We start from the raw sequence: 14,456 nt of genomic DNA, 5'->3' as shown, positions 1-14,456 counted from the left end.
ACACAGTTCGGCGCCTGGAGCTACTGCACTTGCGTGCCGACTGTAACGCGCATGTGCAGAGGTCCCGGCACTGTTTTCAGCGCAGGGACCTGGCTCCGCCCCCCCACAGCTCGTGCTGGCTGCGCCGAGGGCCAGAGAACCTGTAAGTAGGTGGAGAATACCGAGGATTTTTTTAGGCGCCGTTTTAGGCGCGAAAAACGGGCGCCCAGCTCGGAGGGGCGCCCGTTTTTTTTCTTGTGGAAACTTGGGCCCTATGATTCTGTGACGTCGTTGTTTGGACCAAAGCTGTAAACAGGTCTGGAGCTGAGTGGTTCTGGTGGAACCTAAATTGATTATTGGAGAGCAAGTACCCCTTGATGGCGCTTTCGACGACACCTTCCTGGTGATTGGTGAGTAGCTTTTCTTTTTATTTTTTATATCAGTAAGTGAACTTTAGCATTGTTACTACCATTTTAAGTGTATCTAAGGGTTAAGACATGGCAGGAGAGCTCGGTCACGTGATATGCTCCTCCTGTACCATGTGGGAACTCGGGGACACTTCCGGTGTCCCTGGGCGCTACGTGTGTGGGAAGTGTATCCGCCTCGAGCTCTTGATGGTCCTCGTTGCAGAATTGGAGCTGAGGGTGGATTCACTCTGGAGCATCCACGATGCTGAGAATGACGTGAGTATCACGTGTAGTGAGTTGGTCTTACCGCAGGAAAAGGGTCCACAGCCAGATAGGGAATGGAAGACCAGCAGGAAGAGTAGTGCAAGAAAGATAGTGCAGGGGTCCTCTGTGGTCATCCCCCTGCAAAACAGATACACTGCTTTGAGTACTGTTGGGGGGGATGACTCATCAGGGGAGGGCAGCAGCAGCCAAGTTCATGGCACTGTGGCTGGCTCTGCTGCACAGAAGGGCAGGAAAAAGATTGGGAACGCGATAGTGATAGGGGATTCGATGGTGAGGGGAATAGATAGGCGTTTCTGCGGCCGCAACCGAGACTCCAGGATGGTATGTTGCCTCCCTGGTGCAAGGGTCAAGGATGTCTCGGAGCGGGTGCAGGACATTCTGAAATGGGAGGGAGAACAGCCAGTTGTCGTGGTGCACATTGGTACCAACGACATAGGTAAAAAAAGGGATGAGGTCCTACGAAAAGAATTTTAGGAGCTAAATTAAAAAGTAAGACCTCAAAAGTAGTAATCTCGGGATTGCTACCAGTGCCACGTGCTAGTCAGAGTAGGAATCGCAGGATAGCGCAGATGAATACGTGGCTTGAGCAGTGGTGCAGCAGGGAGGGATTCAAATTCCTGGGGCATTGGAACCGGTTCTGGGGGAGGTGGGACCAGTACAATCCGGACGGTCTGCACCTGGGCAGAATCGGAACCAATGTCCTCGGGGGAGTGTTTGCTAGTGCTGTTGGGGAGGAGTTAAACTAATATTGCAGGGGGATGGGAACCTATGCAGGGAGACAGAAGGAGACAAAAATGAGGCAAAAGCAAAAGACAGAAAGGAGATGAGGAAAAGTGGAGGGCAGAGAAACCCAAGGCAAAGAACAAAAAGGGCCACTGTACAGCAAAATTCTAAAAGGACAAAGGGTGTTAAAAAAGCAAGCCTGAAGGCTTTGTGTCTTAATGCAAGGAGTATCCGCAATAAGGTGGATGAATTAACTGTGCAAATAGATGTTAACAAATATAATGTCATTGGGATTACGGAGACGTGGCTCCAGGATGATCAGGGTTGGCAACTCAACATCCAGGGGTATTCAACATTCAGGGAGGATAGAATAAAAGGAAAAGGAGGTGGGGTAGCATTGCTGGTTAAAGAGGAGATTAATGCAATTAGTTAGGAAAGACATTAGCTTGGATGATGTGGAATCTATGGGTAGAGCTGCAGAACACTAAAGGGCAAAAAACGTTAGTGGGAGTTGTGTACAGACCTCCAAACAGTAGTAGTGATGTTGGGGAGGGCATCAAACAGGAAATTAGGAGTGCATGCAATAAAGGTGCAGCAGTTATAATGGGTGACTTTAATATGCACATAGATTGGGCTAGCCAAACTGGAAGCAATACGGTGGAGGAGGATTTCCTGGAGTGCATAAGGGATGGTTTTCTGGACCAATATGTCGAGGAACCAACTAGGGGGGAGGCCATCTTAGACTGGGTGTTGTGTAATGAGAGAGGATTAATTAACAATCTCATTGTGCGAGGCCCCTTGGGGAAGAGTGACCATAATATGGTGGAATTCTGCATTAGGATGGAGAATGAAACAGTTAATTCAGAGACCATGGTCCAGAACTTAAAGAAGGGTAACTTTGAAGGTATGAGGTGTGAATTGGCTTGGATTGATTGGCGAATGATACTTGAGGGGTTGACTGTGGATGGGCAATGGCAGACATTTAGAGACCGCATGGATGAACTACAACAATTGTACATTCCTGTCTGGCATAAAAATAAAAAAGGGAAGGTGGCTCAACCGTGGCTATCTAGGGATAGTATTAAAGTCAAGGAAGTGGCATACAAATTGGCCAGAAATAGCAGCGAACCTGGGGACTGGGAGAAATTTAGAACTCAGCAGAGGAGGACAAAGGGTTTGATTAGGGCAGGGAAAATGGAGTACGAGAAGAAGCTTGCAGGGAACATTAAGGCGGATTGCAAAAGTTTCTATAGGTATGTAAAGAGAAAAAGGTTAGTAAAGACAAACGTCGGTTCCCTGCAGTCAGAATCAGGGGAAGTCATAACGGGGAACAAAGAAATGGCAGACCAATTGAACAAGTACTTTGGTTCGGTATTCACTAAGGAGGACACAAACAACCTTCCGGATATAAAAGGGGTCAGAGGGTCTCGTAAGGAGGAGGAACTGAGGGAATTCTTTATTAGTCGAGAAATTGTGTTGGGGAAATTGATGGGATTGAAGGCCGATAAATCCCCAGGGCCTGATGGACTGCATCCCAGAGTAATTAAGGAGGTGGCCTTGGAAATGGCGGATGCATTGACAGTCATTTTCCAACATTCCATTGACTCTGGATCAGTTCCTATCGAGTGGAGGGTAGCCAATGTAACCCCACTTTTTAAAAAAGGAGGGAGAGAGAAAGCAGGGAATTATAGACCGGTCAGCCTGACCTCAGTAGTGGGTAAAATGATGGAATCAATTATTAAAGATGTCATAGCAGCGCATTTGGAAAATGGTGACATGATGGGTCCAAGTCAGCATGGATTTGTGAAAGGGAGATCATGCTTGACAAATCTTCTGGAATTTTTTGAGGATGTTTCCAGTAAAGTGGACAAAGGAGAACCAGTTGATGTGGTATATTTGGACTTTCAGAAGGCTTTCGACAAGGTCCCACACAGGAGATTAATGTGCAAAGTTAAAGCACATGGGATTGGGGGTAGTGTGCTGACGTGGATTGAGAACTGGTTGTCAGACAGAAAGCAAAGAGTAGGAGTAAATGGGTACTTTTCAGAATGGCAGGCAGTGACTAGTGGGGTACCGAAAGGTTCTGTGCTGGGGCCCCAGCTGTTTACATTGTACATTAATGATTTAAACGAGGGGATTAAATGTAGTATCTCCAAATTTGCGGATGACACTAAGTTGGGTGGCAGTGTGAGCTGCGAGGAGGATGCTATGAGGCTGCAGAGTGACTTGGATAGGTTAGGTGAGTGGGCAAATGCGTGGCAGATGAAGTATAATGTGGATAAATGTGAGGTTATCCACTTTGGTGGTAAAAACAGAGAGACAGACTATTATCTGAATGGTGACAGATTAGGAAGGGGGAAGGTGCAGCGAGACCTGGGTGTCATGGTACATCAGTCATTGAAGGTTGGCATGCAAGTACAGCAGGCGGTTAAGAAAGCAAATGGCATGTTGGCCTTCATAGCGAGGGGATTTGAGTACAGGGGCAGGGAGGTGTTGCTCCAGTTGTATAGGGCCTTGGTGAGGCCACACCTGGAGTATTGTGTACAGTTTTGGTCTCCTAACTTGAGGAAGGACGTTCTTGCTATTGAGGGAGTGCAGTGAAGATTCAGCAGACTGATTCCAGGGATGGTGGGACTGACCTATCAAGAAAGACTGGATCAACTGGGCTTGTATTCATTGGAATTCAGAAGAGTGAAAGGGGACCTCATAGAAACGTTTAAAATTCTGACGGGTTTGGACAGGTTGGATGCAGGGAGAATGTTCCCAATGTTGGGGAAGTCCAGAACCAGGGGTCACAGTCTAAGGATAAGGGGTAAGCCATTTAGGACCGAGATGAGGAGAAACTTCTTCACCCAGAGAGTGGTGAACCTGTGGAATTCTCTACCACAGAAAGTAGTTGAGGCCAATTCACTAAATATATTCAAAAGGGAGTTAGATGAAGTCCTTACTACTCGGGGGATCAAGGGGTATGGCGAGAAAGCAGGAAGGGGGTACTGAAGTTTCATGTTCAGCCATGAACTCATTGAATGGCGGTGCAGGCTAGAAGGGCTGAATGGCCTGCTCCTGCACCTATTTTCTATGTTTCTATGTTTCCATTACTTTGCTGATGACTGAGAGTAGACTGATGGGGCGGTAATTGGCCGGATTGGATTTGTCCTTTTTGTAGACAACATACCTGGGCAATTTTCCACTTTATTGGGTCGATACCAGTGTTGTAGCTGTACTGCAACAGCTTAGCTAGAGGTACGACTAGTTCTAGAGCACAAGTCTTTAGCACTACAGCCAGGATGTTGTCGGAGCCCATAGCCGTTGCTATGTCCAGTGCGCTCAACCATTTCTTGATATTGTGTGGTGGAGTGAATCAAATTGGCTGGAGACTGGCTTCTGTGATGGAGGAGGCCAAGATGGGTCATTCACTCGGTACTTCTGGCTGAAGATGATTGCAAACACTTCAGCCTTGTCTTTTGCAGTCGTGTGCTGGGCTCCACCATCATTGAGAATGGAAATGTTCATGGAGCCTCCTTCTCCTGTTTAATTGTCCATCAGCATTCACAACTGGATGTGGCAGGACAGTAGAGCTTTGAACTGTTGGTTGTGGTATTGCTTAGCTCTTTCAATAGTGTGCTGCTTCCCGCTGTTTAGCATGCACGTAGTCCAGTGTTTTAGCTTCACCAGGTTGGTACCTCATTTTTAGGTATGCTTGGCTCTGGCAGGGTCTTCTGCACTCTTCTTTGAATCAGGGTTGGTCCCCTAGCTTGACAGTGATGATAGAGTGAGAAATGTGCCAGGCCATGAGGTTACAGAATGTGGTGGAATACCATTCTGCCTCTGCTGATGGTGCACAGCATCTCATGGATGCCCAGTTTTGAGCTGCTAGATTTGTTTTGAATCGATCCCATTTAAAGTGGTAGTGCCACACAACGCGATGGAGAGTGTCCTCAGTGTGAAAATGGGACTTCGTCTCCACAAGGACTGCATAATTGTCACTCCTACCATGGATAGATGATTCTGCAACAGGTAGATTGGCAAAGATGAGGTCACGTAGGTTTTCCCCTCGTTGGTTGGTTCACCATCTGCTGCAAGCCCAGTCTGGCATTCTATATCCTTCAGGACTTTGTCAGCTTGGTCAGTAGTGGTGCTGCTGAGCCAGTCTTGCTGATAGACATTGAAGTCCCGCACCCAGAGTACATTCAGTGCCCTTGCTACCCTCAGTGCTTCTTCAAAGTGGTGTTCAACATGGAGGAGGAGTATGATTCATCAGCTGAGGGAGGATGGTAGGTTGTAATCAGGAGGTTTCCTTGCCCATGTTTGATCCTATGCCATGAGATTTCATGGGGTCTGAAATCAATGTTGAGGACTTCCTGGGCCACTTCCTCTTGACTGTACTACTGTGCATTTTCAGTTACATTTCCAGAAAGGCTTCAGAAAAGTTCCTCACAAAAGGCTGCTCTAAAACTGTAAACAATGGGAATTTAAGGTATCGTTTTGATGAGATCCCAGTCACTGCCCCTGGTGCTGTCATAATTCCAGATTTGTTCCTCCAATCCCCATGAGTATTTGCACAACTGTCTAATCCTGGTACTCACTGGTCCAGGTACCTAACCCTTCCCCCATCTCTCTGCCACCTCCCCAATGCAGCTATATACTGGAATATGCAGCTATATTCCATAATGCTGGAATATCCTGAGACCCTCTGCTCTCGTGGTAACAGATCCCAGTGCCTCTTTCCTCATTCCACCCCATAAGTGTTGCCATACCCTGGAGACCTATCTCACTATTACACCTCATAGATCAATCAGTTAACCATGTCCTAGAGGATTTTGCAGCTTTGTTAAACCCCTCTGTGAAACTTACACCCTCAAAAAATGGACACATTGAGAGACCCAAATAACTTCCATGTAAAATGTACAAGAGGCACTCTGCGACCATAGACACTTACAAATTACAGACAACCTTCAATGAACCAAGCTCTTTTACAACTTAAAACATGGGACATACTGATCAGCACCAGGCGACAAGGGGTCTTGTGAAAGAAACGGCTTTTTTTGAATGGGGAGTTCTTTACCCAGCATCCATAGTGGCAGAGAAACCGCTCCGTCTTTGGGATTGAATGCTTGCATAGCTTTAAGATTATTTTATGTTCAGTGATATTTTTAAGTGATACAGTATTCTATTATAGTACAATATTATTCCACCTCTCCTCTTTCCTTCTTTAAGATGCTCCTTAAAATCTACCTCATTGCCCAAGCTTTTGATCATCTGCAATAATTTCTCCTTATGTGGCTTGGTGTCAATTTTTTTTGGTTACTTTCCTGTGAAATGCCTTTGGACAATTTATTATGTTAAAGGCGCTATATAAATATAAGTTGTTGACCGATCAAGTCGTGTTCTGAAAAATTTAGACCTGCTTACTTCAATGCCTGATACTTAAATGTTGATGCAAACTTTGAGTATTAAATTCAGTTCACTGCAAAGTATCTAGGAATGGAATTCAATTGCCAAGTTACTCCCATGTGTTTATGAATAATTTCTGTGTGGGACTTGTTTTGGCAACTCGTGCAGCTGGTTTCTATTGAATCAGCTGTAGAGAACTGAAGAATTGAATATTCTTAAACAATAGTCTATTTCAAGTTAATAGTTGTGGGTTTAAAGTTTATTTTATATTTAAAAAAAATGTTTGCATTTCTCTAAATTTCTATCTTGGCAAGGATCCATGGAGATGCTTGATCCTATTTGCTTTGGTTTACTCTAATTTTTTTTGTTCCCTGTTGAGTTGATGAGTCTGAAGTGTAGAAAAACTGGATTAAAGTTGTTTTCCTCTATCATTTTTTTCATTGTCAATCATTCTGTGTCTCAGAATCTTTGATCACCATTTTTTGTGTGCTCATGAATACATTTGCATCTTGCCTCCATGGTAAAAGTTGCTAAAATTCTTCATTGCTTACCCACTACTATTTTTATACAAATTTCTTATCTTGACGAACTAGTCACCTTTGGTTATTGCTTGGATTCTTTACAACATGCTGTACTGTACTGCCAATTTGAAAATGTACAAAATACTAAATTTGTTTTGCATTATCCAAACTTGAGTACATTTTGAGATTATCTGCTTAATGCAAATGCTGTTTGAAACTAATAAACATGAAAGTCTGTGGCAGCTCTTTTTTTCCCCCCCTCGGGCCCAACAATACATGTAAAATTGCATTGTCCTGGAAGCAAATTATTGAATTTTGAGTGTGCTCAGTGTTTGTATTGGCACCAATTGGTCCTGATGTCAAGTCAGGAAAGGTTAATTCTACACCTATCATTTTTCTTCACCTTCCTCCTATGTTCTTTTGATTTGTTACTTGTATTATTCTAGTGTTTTGCTAAGTTTTTGTGGTATTTGTAAAAACAATCTTAAAGTAACAATTGTGGCTGAATAGAAATAGTAAACACTCGATTTGAAAAGAGGAAGATGGGATTGTCATGTATCTTCACCTATATCCTACCAGCATTTCATTTCAACAATAACTGCATAACCACAAAACTTAGCTTTGGCTTTTCACAGAATCATGTCACGAGTTGAGACTCTATCCTGCATTCTGTAGAGCAAATCCTGGTAAACTAGCAGATGTTGGCAAATCCCTCATTGTGTGATCTGCACACTGTTGCATGATTGTAAACGCATTTCTTGTCGATGCATTTTAGGGGAAGCTAGATAAGAACGTGAGGGAGAAAGGAATAGGATATGTTTGGGTGAGATGAAGTAAGGTGGGAGGAGGCTTGTGTGGAGCATAAACCAAATGGACTATTTCTGTGCTGTAAATTCTCTGAAGAGTAGAATGTTTTACAAAAAAATATGCTAGCAAAACATACAAGTTAATCCTGGATTGGCCAACCTTTTTTTTCCCCCTTTCTCGTTCTCTTTCCCACCCCCAATCAAATTAAATATTTACCCAAAATCCAAAACTTAACAACCCACCCCACCCACCTTCGAGACTCAATGTACACCTGAATGTGACAGATCCCCAATAGAGAAGCAGGAGGGCAATAAGAACTTAAAATACTTGTATATTTACAGCCTTAAGTGAAGTGTCATTCATAGGTAAACTGCGTTAATACAGCAAAAACTGCTAGTAGGTTAAAGGATACTCTTTCTTGCAAATGTAGGTCAGTTCCACCTTCTGCTTTCACCAACACCACTTTTAATCAGCATGTTTAAAAATGCCTCTGCCCACTAAATAGCATGGTAAGTTTTCGGGTGGTACATTAAGTAGTTGAATTGAAGTGTCAATGAGCAGAACTGAATTGAGTGTTTGTTTGAGTCTAAGATAGTCTTGCAGTTGGTTTGCACTCAAATATTTGGATATTAGTGGTTAGGGCTTCAGACAAGTATGCAGAAATTCTGATTAGTGAAAGCATTTGTGGTGCATAGCCATTTGAGACCCTCTCTAGCCTTTGCAGAATGGGAATTCTCAGCTGTACAACTGCAGTTGGAGTATAACTTTTAAAATAAAAACAGAAAATGCTGGAAATACTCAGCAGGCCAGGCAGCATCTTTGTAGAGAGGAGCAGAGTTAACATTTCAGGTTGATGACCATTTGTCAGAACTGGAAAAAGAGATGTTACAGATTTTAAGCAAGGGCAGGGAAAGGGGGGAGGGGAGGAAAGAACAAAAGGGAAGGTCTGTGATAGGGTGGAAGGCAGGAATGATTAAATCATAGAATTGTTACAGCTCAGAGGAGGCCATCCGTGATAGTACAAAGCAAAAGAGAAAAAACTGTATTTGCTGCTCACAATGCAGTCTGCTCTACATTAGGGACACCTAACGCAGATTGGGTGATCACTTTGCAGAACACCTCCATTCATTCCGTAAGCGCGAGCTCGAGCTTTCACTCGCTGTCGCTTTAATTCTCTGCTCCACTTCCACTTTGACCTCAGCCTCTTACACTGTTTCAATGAAGCTCAACGCAAGCTTGAGGAACAGCAGCATCTTTCGATTAGGCACTTTACAGCCTTCTGGACTCAACATAGAGTTCAACAATTTCAGACCATAATTTTTGCTATTTTTTTCACCTGGCAGCTATTGATTCTGCTACATCTTCTAGACTCTTCATTTGTTTCTTTACTTGTCCCATTACTATCTTTTTGCTTTGTACTATTATACCCAACATCGAAGCACTGACCACACTCGATCAGCTCAGTTGGGCGGGCCATATTGTTCGCATGCCTGACACAAGACTCCCAAAGCAAGCGCTCTACTCGGAACTCCTACACGGACAGAGAGGTCAGAGTGGAGCGGAGAATTAAAATGACCCCCAAGGCGGGCAGAGGAAACATTTCAAGGACACCCTCAAAGCCTCCCTGATAAAATGCAATATCCCCACTGATGCTTGGGAGTCCCTGGCCAAAGACCGCCCTAAATGGAGGAAGTGTATCTGGGAAGGCGCAGACCACCTCGAGTCTCGTCGCCGAGAGCATGCAGAAACCAAACGCAGGCTATAATTCCTGTATTGGACTGTTCAGTCACCTACGAACTCACTTTTAGAGTGGAAGCAAGTCTGTCTTGATTTCGAAGGACTGCCTATGGTGATGATCATACCCTTTACCATTTAACCACTCCTGCCTTTCACCCTATCACAGATCTTCCCTTTTGTTCTTTCCTTCCCTCCCCCCTTTCCCTGCCTCTGTACTTGCTTGAAACTGTTGCATCTAACTTTTTCCAGTTCCAACGAAAGATCATCGACCTGAACCATTAACTCTGGTAACTCTGTTTCTCTCTCCACAGTTGCTACCTGACCTGCTGAGTATTCCAGCATTTTCTGTTTTAATTTCAGATTTCCAGCATCCGCAGTACTTTGCTTTTGTATAAAGCTTTTAGTTTATCTGGAGAGAACTTCAGCTGTTGTCTAGTTCTTGTGTTAAAATATTGAAATGTCAGGGATATATCATGCCTGATAAAAGGCAAAACACAATCAACTTTAAAGGTATGTGGTAATATTTTTGTACCACATTCAAGATGATGAGAAAGCTGCATTGTCGCCAGTTGCATGTGTAACATAAGCTCTGATTCTCCTGATCCAAAATAAGTGAACTTGACATTAATACTTTTAAGTTTGCTTGAGCACAACAGCTGTTTTCATTTAAATTCCAGGAGACCAGCATCCATGAGCCAGTTCACATTGTTTACACTGCTAAATCAAGTTTCATTAACCTGGCAGCAAACAGCAACAACTTGCATTTATATAGCGCCTTTAACATAGTAAAATGTCCCAAAGTACTTCAGGAATTTAATCAGACAAAACAAATTAACACAGAACCAAAGAAGAAAGCATTAGATAGGTGATCAAAAGCTTGGTCAGAGGTAGGTTTCAAGAAGTGTCTTAAAGGAGGAAATAGAGGTGGAGAGGCAGAGAGGTTTAGGGAGGGAATTTCAGAGCTAGGGGTCTAGCCAGCTGAAAGTGCATCCACCAATGGTGGGGTGAAGGAAGTTGGGGCTGCACAAGAGGCTAGAATTGGAGGAATGCTGAGTTCTCAGAGGATTGTAGAGCTGGAGGAGGTTACAGAGATGGGGAGGGGCGAGAGACCATGGAGGGATTTGAACACCAGGATGTGAATTTTAAATACGAGGCATTGGTGGACTGTTTATAGGTCAGCGAACATGGGTAATGGATGAACTATACTTGGTGCGTGTTAACACTTGTGCAGCAGAGTTTTGGATGAACTTAAGTTAATGGAGGGTGGAGGTTGAGAGGCCAGTCAGGAGAGCATTGGAATAATCGAGCCTGGAGGTAACACAAGCATGGTTGAGGGTTTCAGCAGCAGGCGTGGAGCTTGGGCGATATTGGGTGTGGAAGTAGGCGGTCTTAGTGATGGAGAAGATACGGGTTTGGAAGCTCAGCTTGGGATCAAATAGGATACTGAAGTTGCGAACAGCCTGAGACCGTAGCCAGTGAAGGGTTGGAATCGGTGGCATGGGAACAGAGTTTGTGGCTTGAGTCTTCCCTACTTTTAATTGGAGGAAATTTCTGTTCATCCAGTACTGGATGTCAGAAGAGCACATGATGATAGAGGTAGTGGAAAGGTCGATAGAGATGGTGGTGAGGTAGAGCTGAGTGTCATCAGTGTACATGTGGAACCTGATGTGTTTTCGGATGATGTCACTGAGGGGCAGCATGTAGATGAGAAATAAGAGGAAGGCAAGTATAGATCCTTGGGGGACACCAGAGGTAACTAAGTGGGGAGTGAAAACATTGCAGGGGATTCTCCGGTAATGACTGGATAAAGGAGAATGGGACCAGGTGAGAGCAGTCCCACTCAGCTAGACAATGGAGAAGAGGGATTTGACAAGTTTGAGGAATGGGCAGACGGGTGATCAGATACAATTTAATGAAGTGTGAGAGTGTCCATTTCTCAGAGGAAAAGCAAGTATGGCAGTGTAATCAATGAAAAGATGCTAAAAATTATGGAATTATTCAAACTTCTAATTTATTAGAAGTGCATGTGCAGGTAAATAAAGTTATAAAATACCAGGGACATTGCGGGTTTTATAAGTAAGAGGTGGAGCAAAGAGATCATGATACATTTGTCCAATGCACTGGTTAGGCCAGTATGTCCTGTGTGCAACTTTCAGTGCCCCATTATAGAAAAAACTTGCACTGTACATTTTCCATGGAGTTTATCACCATGTACTGTTGATGTAAAACTATTCTTTCACCATCTTCCTCTGCTTTCAGTTCATCCCTTCCTCTCTCTTTTTTCTTGCCATACTGAGGTATGGAACAAGATTAAATGTTTACCATAAGGAGGGAAAGTTGTGAATTTGCTGAACGACTGGGGCTATACGTCTCTTGCTTTTCTTCCTGTCACCTGCTCCCCTTCTAATCCCTCATTAGTCTGCAGTTTGCTGTCATCTCTTTCTCCTCCAAGCTCATCTCTTCCAGTAGACTTATCTCCTGCTCCCTCCATTTCCACAACGCTTAATTATGTGTCGTGAACCAACTTGAACTTCAGAAATTGAGGTACTACATATCATTGCCTAAAAGATTTTTGAATAAAGAGCAGTCAATCTATGAAGTATGAAGAAATACTGGTGCATGTTACATGAATAGTTTGTTGAGTTGTGATTCACAGCTGGTCCAGGCCTTGCACATCTATTCATAGAATCATAGGCCTTCTTTTGTGCTGTATCATTCTTTCAGCCCATCGTACTTGTTCCAGCTCTTTGAAAGAGCTATCCAATTTTTTAAAAAGGAAGGAGAGAGAAAACTGGTAATTATAGACCGGTTAGCCTGACATCAGTAGTGGGGAAAATGTTGGAATCAATTATTAAGGATGAAATAGCACATTTGAAAAGCGGCGACAGGATCGGTCCAAGTCAGCATGGATTTATGAAGGGGAAATCATGCTTGACCAATCTTCTGGAATTTTTTGAGGATGTAACTAGTAGAGTGGACAAGGGAGAACCAGTGGATGTGGTGTATTTGGACTTTCAAAAGGCCTTTGACAAGGTCCCACATAAGAGATTGGTGTACAAGATCAAGGCACATGGTATTGGGGGTAACGTACTGGCGTGGATAGAGAATTGGTTGGCAGGCAGGAAGCAGAGAGTCGGGATAAACGGGTCCTTTTCGGAATGGGAGGCAGTGACTAGTGGAGTACCGCAGGGCTCAGTGCTGGGACCCCAGCTCTTCACAATGTACATTAATGATTTGGATGAAGGAATTGAGTGTAATATCTCCAAGTTTGCAGATGACACTAAACTGGGTGGTGGTGTGAGCTGTGAGGAGGATGCTAAGAGGCTGCAGGGTGATTTGGACAGGTTAGGTGAGTGGACAAATGCATGGCAGCATAATGTGGATAAATGTGAGTTAATCCACTTTGGTGGCAAAAACACGAAGGCAGAATATTATCTGAATGGCGGCAGATTAGGAAAAGGGAAGGTGCAACGAGACCTCGTTGTCATGGTTCATCAGTCATTGAAAGTTGGCATGCAGGTACAGCAGGCGGTGAAGAAGGCAAATGGCATGTTGGCCTTCATAGCTAGGGTATTTGAGTATAGGAGCAGGGAGGTCTTACTGCAGTTGTACAGGGCCTTGGCGAGGGCTCACCTGGAATATTGTGTTCAGTTTTGGTCTCCTAATCTGAGGAAGGACGTTATTGAGGGAGTGCAGCGAAGGTTCACCAGACTGATTCCAGGGATGGCTGGATTGACATATGAGAAGAGACTGGATCAACTGGGCCTTTATACACTGGAGTTTAGAAGGATGAGAGGGGATCTTATAGAAACTTATAAGATTCTGATGGGACGGGACAGGTTAGATGCGGGAAGAATGTTCCCGATGTTAGGGAAGTCCAGAACCAGGATAAGGGGTAGGCCATTTAGAAACATAGAAAATAGGTGCCGGAGTAGGCCATTCGGCCCTTCGAGCCTGCACCGCCATTCAACAAGATCATGGCTGAGCACCCCCCCCCCCCCCAACCCCCCAGCCGCAAGGACCACATCCAACTCCCTCCCGAACATATCCAATGAACTGGCATCAACAACTCTCCGCGGCAGGGAACTCCACAGGCCAACAACTCCCTGAGTGAAGAAGTCTCTCCCAATCCCAGCCCCAAACAGCCCACCCCCATCCCAAGAGCGTGCCACTCCCCCCCCCCCCCCCCCCCCCCCCGGCTCTGGACCCACCCAACACCGGGAACACTCCCCCTGCACCCAACCCGCCCCGTCCCGTCAGAATCCTTCCCAAATGCCGAACAGCCCCGGATGTCGAGTCCCTAGCCGAGCCACGCCCCCTCGACGCCAACCACACCACATCCACCAACCGCCATCTGCGCAGTCAACCCGTCCACCCCACTCTGAACACTCCCCGCACAGGCTCCCATATTGGGGGCGGTAACCTTCTGGCGCAGGGAATTTTAGCCCCCAGCGTGGAAGTCCTGCTCCCGCCGCAGAATTGGCCTTACCACCCCTTAATGGAAGCGGAGTGCAATTTCCCACGCTCCACCTCCTTTGGGGGCAGTTACCGGGCAGCACACGATTGGATGCTCCTGTGACAGTTTGAACTGGCGCTCTCCACT

At 44.9% G+C, this 14,456-nt stretch overlaps 1 protein-coding gene and 1 pseudogene across 8 annotated transcripts in view; one reads left to right on the top strand and one right to left on the bottom strand.

Annotated features, from left to right (window-relative positions):
• The window catches only part of LOC139272863 (large ribosomal subunit protein uL30-like), a 36,232-nt pseudogene extending 23,888 nt beyond the window's left edge, over nucleotides 1–12,344 (bottom strand).
• Nucleotides 1–14,456, top strand: part of afdna (afadin, adherens junction formation factor a) — a 282,635-nt gene that overhangs the window by 39,235 nt on the left and 228,944 nt on the right. The window lies entirely within an intron of this gene.

The sequence above is a fragment of the Pristiophorus japonicus genome, chromosome 9 (assembly GCF_044704955.1).
Source record: "Pristiophorus japonicus isolate sPriJap1 chromosome 9, sPriJap1.hap1, whole genome shotgun sequence".
Lineage (NCBI taxonomy): Eukaryota > Metazoa > Chordata > Chondrichthyes > Pristiophoridae > Pristiophorus > Pristiophorus japonicus.
The sequence above is the reverse complement of the archived record's forward strand: the minus strand, read 5'-3'. Positions and strand labels throughout refer to the sequence as shown.